At 34.4% G+C, this 12,073-nt stretch overlaps 1 long non-coding RNA gene across 2 annotated transcripts in view; it reads left to right on the plus strand.

Annotated features, from left to right (window-relative positions):
* Window positions 1-12,073, plus strand: part of LOC143442003 (uncharacterized) — a 71,563-nt gene that overhangs the window by 13,607 nt on the left and 45,883 nt on the right. Inside the window, exon 3 of one of the 2 annotated variants that reach the window (XR_013109856.1) lies at window positions 549-816. The exons of the other annotated variant lie outside the window; for it this stretch is intronic. This is a non-coding gene — a long non-coding RNA (uncharacterized LOC143442003). Of the gene's footprint in view, window positions 1-548; window positions 817-12,073 lie in introns of those variants that run through there. 2 annotated transcript variants of the gene reach the window in all.

The raw sequence follows: 12,073 nt of genomic DNA on the forward strand, positions 1-12,073 counted from the left end.
TATCTCCCAATCCAAACACCTAGAATTCAACTGTTTATAAAATGGTACTGTTTTTGTTTGTTTGTTTTATCTTGGATAATTTCAATAACAAAGGTATTGTCGATTTTTTTGTCTAATTACAGGGACAAATTTAATTTTATTTAAAAGTCATGTGTTTTAATGGTTGCCTTTATGAAACCAATATCTAAATTACTTGGCTTCCAGCAGCACTTTTCCTTATTTTTTTCCCAGTTTGTCATATATCTTGCTGGATGTCTCTACTTCCTGGTATACTTATTCATTTCTTTAGCTGTCAGTCATTTCTAATTATGATTATACTCATTTTACTTTTTGACAATTGAGCCACTGTGATAGTGGATTTAGTCAGCCTATAAAGAGGAACAATTTGGATTCATTTGTTTTTTAATTGGGTTAATAGTTTAATAAATTCCAGTCCATGTTTCTTTGAATTTGTTATTTTGAATTCATAGCAGAATGTGATAGGGGAAATGTCCACTGGGGACTAAAGAAGAAAAATAAGAGCCTGAGTTCCTAATGTTCCCTTTCAGGCAATGTCTTCATTGACTTGAGAACCCCTTCCAGTGCCTCATCTCTTAAAACTTGCTCTGTTTCCAGAGAGTGCTTGTATCAGGACCAAATCGTTAAGAGTTGGAGCAATTATTCCTAAGGTAGTAACCATAATAGTATGTTTATTAAGTCTAAGGAGGCTGATATTCTGCTATATCTGCGTGACCTCTATGGGATTGTATCTGATCCTCAGGAAAATGAGAAAATTTGATTAAATAAATGATTAACATCTACTTGGGTTCTCAGTCTACTTTATGATGACGTTCTTTGTTAATATTAAATTATGAAATAAAACAAAAATAAATATAATTTGTAGTTATCTTCCATTTTTGTTACTTGCAGGAAATTAGGTGTGTGTGTGTGTGTGTGTTGCTTGTCTCTATGTGTGTCTGTGTGTCTCTGAGTGTGTGTGTGTTCATGTGTGTCTGTGTGCATGTGTATGTCTCTATATGCGTGTGTGAGTCTCAGTGCATGCATGTGTGGCATTTTATAGCAGCATAAAAATGCAGCAAAAGGAAATGAAGAGGGTCACAATGACCATTTGTAGAAGAATATGACTGTTTACATGGAAAGAGGAAACACAATACTAAAATACAACACACCTTTGAGTAATCAACACAGAAGACAGAGAGGAGACCCACTGGTAAGTAAGTAACAGGGCAGTGCTAATATCTCTTACTGTTTTTTTTACTCTGTTCATGACACAACTTTAGACACATAAAATACTTCCTAAAGCTACAAATGTTTCTCTTTTTAAAGAGATTCATCATCTATGACTCTGACTCCATGTACTGAAATGAATGGAATCAATTGAATACTCTACAGTAATGCTGAACAAAAATTACCTGTTTGAAACCATAACCTTTTCCAAACAGTATAATAATTGAAACGCTATCCTGTTACATGGCAATTGTGACACCCTAATTTCCTCTTCATTCTGTATGAGGCCTCAGAATGTCTCAGCAATATGATGAATAAATACAGTTAATATTTTCAGCTTTACTTTCCTCCCCTTAGGCAAGCTAATATATTTCCATTGTTCAGATTCTCAGGAATAATACATCATGATAAATTTTTATTAATTTAGAAATTATTAATTATGTAATTATTCAGAGAACATTACATAAAAATATACATTCATATTTACAAATGTAAATACATACTATAAGTAAACCTACATATATAGACAACTCATGAATATTTGTGTGTATGTTTGTTTTATAATAAACACAAATTCAAATAATGTTAAGTACATTATTAAGCATTCTATTCTGCCTCATGCTGCTGTAACAGACTGTTACAAACTATGTCATTAATACAAACAGAAGTGTCTTTGTTTTTTATTTTCTAAAGTGTGAAAAGTCAAATTGAAACGTTTTACAACCTGGGGTTCTTCTTTCCATAGAATGCATCACATGATATAAATATATACATGGCATGGGGGAAAAGGTGACCTTTTGACTTCCAGTACTTTTATAATAAACTTTAATCCATTAATGAAAATAAGATGCCCCTAACATAAGATGGTCATTTATGTACCAAATGCAAACATTGTTGATGAAGACTACATTTTCTAATGATGTCATTTGCTTGGGGACATGTTCAAACCATACACAGCATACAGCAATTCATATTATTTATAGCATTCACAATAAGTCTGCTGGACACAACTAATTTCCTCCATTTTCTCTTCATAAAAGAGCATACATCCTAGAGATATCAACCAAACTCAACAGGACAAAATGCAATAAGACTAGGCACAAACTCTCATATCAAGGCCAGAGTAGGCAACTCAGGTGGAAAAAGGTCACATGAATGTGTCAAAAAGTCAGAGACACCACATCTCCCATTGTTAGAAGTCCAAATAGAACTCAAGCTAAAGAACTATTGCATGAATTAAGAGAGCCTAGATCAGAACCATGCAGGCTCTGTGGTTGTTGCTTCTGTCTCTGTAAACCCTGTTTGCTCTGCTTACTTGACTTTTTGGTAATGTTCTCAATGTCCTCAACCTCTCTGGCTACTACCATTTTTCTTCTCATCTTCTTCAGAGTCTCCGTAGGACTGCCTAATATTTGACTGTGGGTCTGTGTATTTGCTCACATCAACTACTGGAGGAAACCTCTATAATGACAAGTGGACTAGGTACTAATTTCTGAATGCAGCATTGATTTTTATTTACTTTTTGTCAGCTGTCTCACTATATGTCTGTAAGCTTCAAGATCCTGGCCAATCTAGTCAAGGTTGCTAGGCAGTATTGGGTATGTGTTCCATCTCCTTGTATGGGCCTCAGGTTATACTATTTGGTTGGTCACTCTCACAAACTCTGAGCCATTATTACCCCAGTAGTGGGGCGTCTTTCAGGCAGGACATGTGGATCAAAGATTTTGTGGCAGGGTTGGTTTTTCAGTCCCATCATTGGGATCCTACATGGTTATAGACGATTGCTGGTTCATGCTCTATATCCTCTAGCTATTACCAGGAGTACTCAGTGGAGTCAATCTTTCAAGTAGGTTTCCTGAAGTTTCTACTGCACTGCCCTCCATGCCTGATTCTAAAGTCCCAATTATTTCAGACATCTTGCGGTCTCTCCCCCACCCCCTCTGTCTCTCTGTCTCTCTCTCTCTTCCTCCCCTATCTGATTTCTCCTATTCCAGTCCCCACCCATATTCACAAATACTCTATTTCCCCTTCTCAGGGATTCCGTGCATTCTCTCTAGACTTCTTTTTGCATAATTTCTCCATATTTGTGGATTGCAGTGTGATTATCCTTTACTTTTAGCAGCTAATATCTACTTATAAGAGACCATATATCATGTTTATTTTTCTGGGTCTGGATTTTCTTGCTCAGAATGATTTTTTTTTCTAGTTCTATTTATTTGCTCACAAATTTCAGGATGTCACTTTTCCCAACAGGTAAATAATACTCCATCATGTAAAGTATTATCCATTATTGGATTTGGATTGAGGAAGAACTAGGTTGTTTCTTGTTTCTGGCTATTATAAATAAAATCACCATGAACATGAAATGTATTTGTTGGAAGCTCCCTTAATAAATTCATATTTAATTAGAAAAGCTGTTCATATTCATCTTTTCAGTTACTTTACATGAAGCAACTTAACAAAAGGATGATTTATTTTGGCTCACTTTTAGAGAAGATTTGACAGTGGGAGCTGTACACAGGGATGGCGCAGTATTTCTCTCACCATTTAGATCAGGGAGCAGCAAGAAATGAATGCTTGCCCTCTTTGGTTTTTCTCCTTTTGTTCAATCTGGAATCTTAGCCAATAAGTTAGCACACCCACAGTCATATGAGTCTTGCCTGTTCTGATAAATCTCCCTGGAAGCAGCATGTGGACAAACCTAGGAATGTAAATTTGAAGCAATCCCAAATCCATTCACTTTGAAGGTTCATTATCACAAAAGAGCCATTAGAAAGAATTTCAGAGAAGACTAGTAAGCAAAGGCTACTGGCAATATTCAAGTTGATAAGTATGAACAAAGGGAGGTTGAAAATAGAGGAAGAATAAATAAGACATCTGAGCAACAAAGCTTAAGTAGGATAATTTGCAGAGTATGGAATCCGAGAAAAAAGAAGGAAGAATCAGAAAATATAGAGAATTTAATTTTGAACTGAGCAAGGAACTTCCTTTTTGATGAGTATATTTTATAGTGCCAGAAGGCTCTATGCATGCTGGAGAGGGAATACAATGTTAGTAATCTTACCCAGCACTGGTCCTTGCTACAATATTGATATGCCAGATAAAATCTACCCATTAGTACATTAGTAGGGCTACTCTTGTGTGGAAACTAACACCTGTTCGACTTTGAAACTTACTCCACATTAGGGAATCCCACATCTACTATGATACTGTGATCTTGATCAAAATCTGGTGGCTCTGGAGATCACAAGCCTGTGAATAGGACCTGATATATTTGGTTTTGTTAATTAGTCATGCTGTTGTCTTCTAAATATTCATGTTTATATTAATAAATTGGGTTGCTCTAAACCTTGGGGAGAGAAGCTTATTTCGCATATTTTATAATTTTTTAGAAATAATCCAGGCAAATAAATAAAAGCATCACACACCAATATTAACTAGGCCAACAATCTATGCAGTGTATTGAATTTCTATGTTAGAATAGAAAATCAGAAGAGAAGCTTTGGAGTGTCAATATTATATTTTATACTTTTAGTATTACAAATATTTTATACATTTTCAATTAAAAAAGAAGAAATCCATGAGTTACAGCCAGCAAAACAAATCACTTTATATTCTTTTTCCTAACTCATGTCCTTTACATGAATTTAGTCCTTCACTTTTATTTATCATTTATTGGGTTAGGTTTGCATGATATTCTGTGCCCATGTCTACATTTTTTTTTTACATATTTTGCTTTTTTTTACATTTTTATATATTTGAATAGATTCATATGAGAAACTACATACTGTCTTTTTAGATTGTATGACCACGCGTAATATTGCATATTCTGTTTACTCATTTTTTTCTGCAAAAAATTAATTTAGTATTTGTTAGAAGTGAATGATATTCAAATATACATAAGCCCTAAATTTCTATTGTCCATTTGTCTGTCAATGAACATCAAAGTTGATTCCAGTTCTTTGTTATAGTGTATGAAACAATGATAATGATAGATGTTCAAATCTTGTTGGTAGAGTATGGAGATTCCTGGTAGAAGCCCAGGAGTGAAATAGCTGTGTCACATGGAGGTTCTATTTTTTTCAAGAAATCTCCAAACTAATTCCCATAATCATTGCATTAATTTGTTCCCCTGCCAACAGTGGATAAGGATCCCTTTCTCTTCACTTCCTCTCAAGCATTTGTTGTCAAATATTTTCATGATAGCCATTCCAAATGTGGTAAGGTGGAATCACAATTTCACATTAATTTTAGTTTTAATTTGCATTTCCCTGATTCCTCGGGATATGGAACACGTTTTAATTTAGCTATGTATATCTATTTTTAAAACTATTCATTCAGCTAATTTGTCAATTTGCTAATTGGTATATTTATTCCCTAAACATCAGTTTCTTGAATTTTTTTTTTTTGTGGAAATTCTGAATATAAATCCCTTGACCACAGATTTTTATGATAACATTCCTGATAGGTGACTAGGAAGTGGTGAGACTTCTAATTAAAGATTAGAACCAGAGGCTTACTACATAGCTCAGAGGTTAATACACTTTGCTCTCTTGCAACACTTTAGAGTTTCATTCACAACACCCACATTCAGTGGCTCACAGTTATTTGTCACTTTAACAAAAGGAAACCTGACATTCTCCTTCAGCCTCTATAGGCACCTATATTCTCTTGCAAAACCTACAGACTGGGACACACAAATGTAAAAGTTAGTTAACTGAAAACAGGTTTTAGTGGATTTGAAGTTTTCCATTGTGGTGTAAATTTGTAGTTAGGAGTCAGGATTTATGATAGGCTGGCTGATCTATATGTGCCAGATATTGGCTTTACTTTAAACTGCAAATATAGTTAGGACTTTCCAGGCAGACCGTCAAAGTATTTAAAAATCTGAAACATACTTAAGTACTTGTAATGGGAGGAAAACCAGTTAAAATATAAAACATAAAACATTGAAAAGGATTTGTCCTTCGTTGAGTATAAAATACTATTTATTGGTGAACTGCAGCAACGTTAGGAGTGCCACACTAGAGAAATCAGTCAGCCAGGGCTGTGGGCGTTTAACACCCTTCTTTTCGTTCACCCTTCTCCTTCTTTTAAAATTATCACTGAGCTCTTACAACAAAAAATACTCCCAATAACATTTCAACTCCTTTGACTAATTTCCAACCTGAATGGGAAACTATTTGCCTCATGTATAGAGGTCTTACCTTTGTCTACGTAAGATAGTAATTTTCAACTATCTTTCAAATATCAATAAAATTGAATTCAATTTTATTCCACAGAACATGTTTGGTGGTGTTTGGCAGCATTTTTCACTGTTACTGGAATCTACTGAGCAGACATTGGATCTGTGCTAAACATATGAGGGACTCTAAAGAAGTAATGTCAGCATACAGACAAGCATCCCCATTCAGGAGCTAAGTGCTGAGGCTAAGAATCACCAATATAGAAAAAGCTTCTTAAGACTTGGCTGTTGTTCAAAGCATTATGTTTAGAAGATGAATATTACACATATGCACGTTCACGTACATTTAGAAATGACTATGTAATCAAATAAGTTGTAGAAAAATTAAGTGTTTCTTTAGCCTATTTCTGATTAAATACAAAATAAGACTTTGATAGACTAACATTCTGCAGGAAAACTTTGGAAATTCTAGTTTGGAATCTAAGAATGGTATTTTCGAAGGTGAGGAATATAGTAAAAAGATATTAATAGCAATTTAAAAATTGCTATTTTTAATTGCTGCTGAGATAAAAATATGCTACCCTATTGTGTTACTTGAACAAAGGCTACAGAAGTAGTTAGTATGTAGAATTATTTATCAAATGATTTAAAAAATATATTGAAATTGAAAACATTATCTCATCTATAAATTTTACATAACAGAAAAAATATAAATTTACAATGACTTAATTATTGTGCATTGAATACATGTATTTTATTACTAAAAAATACACAATAAAAGTGATGACATAGTGTCTGAAAAGAACTAAATGGTAAAAATTATTAACTAAAATTCTTAAATGTAATATATATATATATATATATATATATATATATATATATATCTCCTAAACAAAATATAAGATACTGTGTATCTCTTCTAAATACATAAATAGAATGAATTCATACAACTAAACTGTAAATGTAAGATATTACTAAAATAATTAACTATTTAACATTTATTTTTTAATATTTGATAGTGCTAAAATGAATTTTAATCTGTGTCTAATAATGTAAGCTTAAAAAATTGTCTTGTATTTATCTAACATCCTTATAATCCAAGTCCATAAAATCAATTGACATCACTGAACAGATTTCAGTGTATCTGAGATTCACTCAGACACCAATGGGAAAATAAAAATACGTTCAAGTTACTTTAAATCTATTCTGTTGTCCCTGAAACACATTGGTACTACTTTTTATTTTTACTCAAATTTTTGAAAATTTCAAGAACTATGTATTATGTGGATATCATTACTCTATTTCCTCTTGTCCCCACTCTTTTTTAAGGTTTCACCTACTCTCATTTATTCAGGACCTCTTCTTTTAAACTTAGAATTTAACACACACACTCACCAACTACTAGCATATTTATAATTACTCTTATACATACTTGTTTAGGTGCTGAGGACTGACCAGTTGATATTGAAGTACCTATCAAGGGCTCCTCCCTGGAAAAGACATTCTCTCAGCATCCTTTGATTGCATATATCTCTCCATCTTGAGTTAAGCCCTTATGATATTTCATCCTGCATGTTTTTATGTGATATGGTACTGTCATTAGGCTGGTTTGAATACTTAAAAAAAAAAAATGACAAAGGAAACATAACAAAAGCCGTGGGGCTGAAGGGAAAGTTCTAAAAACAATAAATAAAAATGACTGAAAAGTATATTTCAAAGTGTTCAGCAGCCTTAGCAACAAGGGAATACATATTAAAACTACCTCGAGATTTGTCTCATTCAATTTAAGAATAGCTAAGATTAGAAAACAATTAACTACAAATGCTAACAAATAGGGAGCACAGGGGTGACCTTATTATACTGTTGTACAGATTGTGAACTAGTACAGCATTATGGAAATCAGTATATAGGTTGTACAAAAACTGGAAACTAATCTCCCATATAAAACAGGTATAGTACTCATTGAGGTACACCTAAAGCACTCAATATCCTAGTGCAGAGATACTTTGCTCAATGATGATCATTCCTGCTCAATTCCCAGAATCTGAGCAATGGGAACAAATCAACATTAACAGTTGATAACTGGTAATACAAATGTGGTATGTTCACAAAGTAACATTATATTAACTGTAAAAATGTCAAAATAATGAAATTTGAATATAAATAGATGGAACTAGAAAATATTATACTGAATGAGGTAATACAGACTCAGAAGGAAAAACCACAGGTTTTCACTTATTTGTGGAACCTACTTCCAAAACTCAGAAGGCAGGAACATGGTGCGGGCAGAAGAAGTTGTAAAGAGAAATATAATAGATCATAGGTTTATAGGTTCTTTGATTAGGGAAGGGAAATGGAGGGATCTCTGACTGAGAGGGGAGGAGATGGGGAGGAAGTGTAATACACAGGGAAAATAAAGAAGAAATAAAGAATTCTAAGAATGTTTAAAAAGTTCATAGGAAAACATTATTTTATAAGCTTATTTTACACAGACACATATGTATGTATGTATGTATGTATGTATGTATGCATGTATGTGTGCATTCATGCTGACTTCCAGTATCAGCTTAGACTGAGGTCCTGAGAAAGGAGTGCTTGGAAGTAGCAGAAAAACAACTCAAAGTCAGTGATGATGAAAGATGACAGCTCTGTAGTCTGTTCAAGGTAGTTCTTTAGACAGCTCTCAATGTAGCACATGGGTTTTCCAAACAAAGTCAGAAAACATGATAGAAAAACTCCAAAAGAGCTGCTTTAGCTTTCTAGATAGATTAGTTCTTGGTGTCCAAAGCCCAATATTTTATTTGCATATCAATTCAGCCACTTACCTCAAGTTCACTTTTGATTATTTGACAAATCAACTTTGTATGACCTTAACCCCTTGATTCTTAGAAAAAGATAGCAAGCATATTATTTTACATAGCAAGTCCTAGACCATTTACTGGGTACAGCAATTGTGGTTGCCAAATCTGGACATATAGGCCAGAATGTGAACCAGCTTTCTGTTCTCCAACTCCTTCATTAGTTAAGCTTGGTTGTTCTGAAATTTGTTCTGTAGACAGACCTTGAGCTCAGAGATCTGCCTGCCTTTGTAAACACAAACAATAAACTTAGCTGAGTAGAATCTCACCTTGAGATTGCCACTCCTTCACTTTCTGGTCACACTAGACATGACATGTGTATATAGTATTTGACATTTGTTTTAATTTGGCTTTTTGTTTTTGCTACGATGAAACACCTTAAACAAATAAACTTGTGAATAAAAGAGGTTATTTTGCTAACATTTCCACATCAATGTTTATAATAAAAGGCAATCAGGAAGGAAACAGGTCAGTAACCTGGAGGCATGAGCTGATGCAGTGACAATGGAGTATTGCTGCTTAGTATCTTGCTCTTTATGGCTTGCTGAGCCTCCTTTCTTATAGAACACAGAGCCAGCAACCCATGATGTTACTATCCACAATGATATGGCCCTTCAACAAAAGAAGTATTGCCATTACTACTGGTGACATTTCAGAACTTGAAGGTAAGAGTCTGCTGATGAAAACTCCATAAACTACTCATAGAGTATTTAGAAAAACTGACCAGAAGCCTCTTTTCTAAGGACTAGCTCTCATAGTACAAGAGGTAATATGTGAGCTGCCACGGGAGAAAGAACCATCATTTCTATACATGCATGATGTCTATAAACTACAACAATGGCTAGACTAAAAAATATATCCTCATGCTGTATTAGTGGCATTTTTATCTTCGGGTAAACAACAGCTGTCTGGTTGGACTTAAAGCTTGTCCAATAAGAAGAAAATTGGGTCTAGTACTATAAACCAAGCCAATTCCCTAGGGCTGAAGAGGTCATAGACCTGAGAGGAGAATCGATTACTGCCAGATACCTAAATCAATATAATTTCTGTTTTCTAAACACTTATTCTTATACCCACAGGTGAGTGTAATTCTTACCTCTCAGCAAAGAAACTTCTTTTTGCAATGGATGGAGACTATTTCAGAAATTCATAATTAATCAAAATGCAGAAAACCAGCAATTGCAGTGTGTTTAATCTCAGATTATATCTCTGCAATACAACCCACACATCTGAGACTCAGGTAAAACTCATGGAACAAGGGACAAATAGATTGTAAGAGACAGAGGACTAGGATTCCTACATTTTTTCCTAATTGGATATTTTATTTATTTACATTTTAAATGTTATCCCCTTTCCCAGTTTCCCCTCTGAAAACCCCTATCCCATCTCCCTTTCCCCCCCTGCTACTATGAGGGGGCTCTCCTGGACACACCCATTCCCACCTCACCTCCCTGGCATTCCACTATACTGAGGCATCGAGCCTTGACAGGAAAAATTCCTACTTCTATAGAGAATTTTCTATTCATGGCTGAGAAGTTGTACCAGTAAAATTTCAACAATATAGTTGCACTATTTGTTAAAAGCAGTCTATTTTACTTGTCTAATGATGGTATCACTGGACTTAGTTATATTTATAGAAGTGGTAACAATTGACAAGAAAATATATTACTATCCATTGACATATATGGTGTGTATCAAATTTATATTCTTATAATTATTTTACAATGTAAATTTAATGAAGGAAATCAGTAAATAACACAATGTACTGTAAGTGATAATGACATTGTCAATAGTTTTTCAAAATAGGAAATATTTATAAGTCTAATAATATGGTTGTCTTATAAAAGAGATACCTGCAGAATGTCATTCAGAAAATTCTCTTTGAATTAACACGGGAACATATAAAAATATGCTCAAGTTTTACCAAGAGGAAGGCTAAACAAGGAATGTTATTTTATTATGTACCAAATTCAGTTTTGAAATCAATGCTTTTTCAGAATCATTACAATACAGTCTAAATCTCAAACAACACTGAATTGTGTTTAGGGCTACTTATAATAGAAAACAACATATTGCTTATACTTATTAATATAATCTTCTTTGTTTTTATTAAATTCTCTAACTATATATTAAATATTGGCTAAATGGAAAATTCATGCAACAATGTCACACTGAGAGAATATTAAATATTACATATTATGAAAGTTTTTAGAAATTTATTTATTTTTTCATAATTTATTGATTTTTTTGATTCATGTGCATTCATGTTTTGCTGTGGGGCAGTGTGCTGTGAGAGGCAGCTGGATACCTGGTTGAGCACAGGCCTGGAACCCTGGAGACCATAAAGGGATGTAGGAGTGTGGCTCGCTCCTGGGCCCCCTGGCTGCTCTCACTTAGCTTCAGCCCTCCACAGCCCCTCCCAAAGAGAGGTTTGTGGCCATCAGTCATGTAGCAGAGGTAGAGGATGTGACACAGGCCGCAGAGCCTCAAGGCATCTCTATATTCATGAATTACCTAAAGGCCAGAGGGTGTGGCCAATTAAGCATTCCTTCCCAGACCCTTCTCCTTGTAAAAAGTAGTTAACCTCAGGCCCGCTCTAAGAATACATGGTATAGCTTCATTTGTTTTCCACCATGACTATAAAACATTTTAAGACCATAGACTACTACTCATCTTTGGGGCCCACGGTGGGGAACCGTGGAGAAGGTCTTCAACTACTGAGCTATCTCCTAACCTTCCACCAACAACCTCTTTATGCTTCCAGTCATGGAGGCCACCAACTCAGGTGATCTAGCTGACCCAG

The sequence above is a fragment of the Arvicanthis niloticus genome, chromosome 4 (assembly GCF_011762505.2).
Source record: "Arvicanthis niloticus isolate mArvNil1 chromosome 4, mArvNil1.pat.X, whole genome shotgun sequence".
Taxonomy (NCBI): domain Eukaryota; kingdom Metazoa; phylum Chordata; class Mammalia; order Rodentia; family Muridae; genus Arvicanthis; species Arvicanthis niloticus.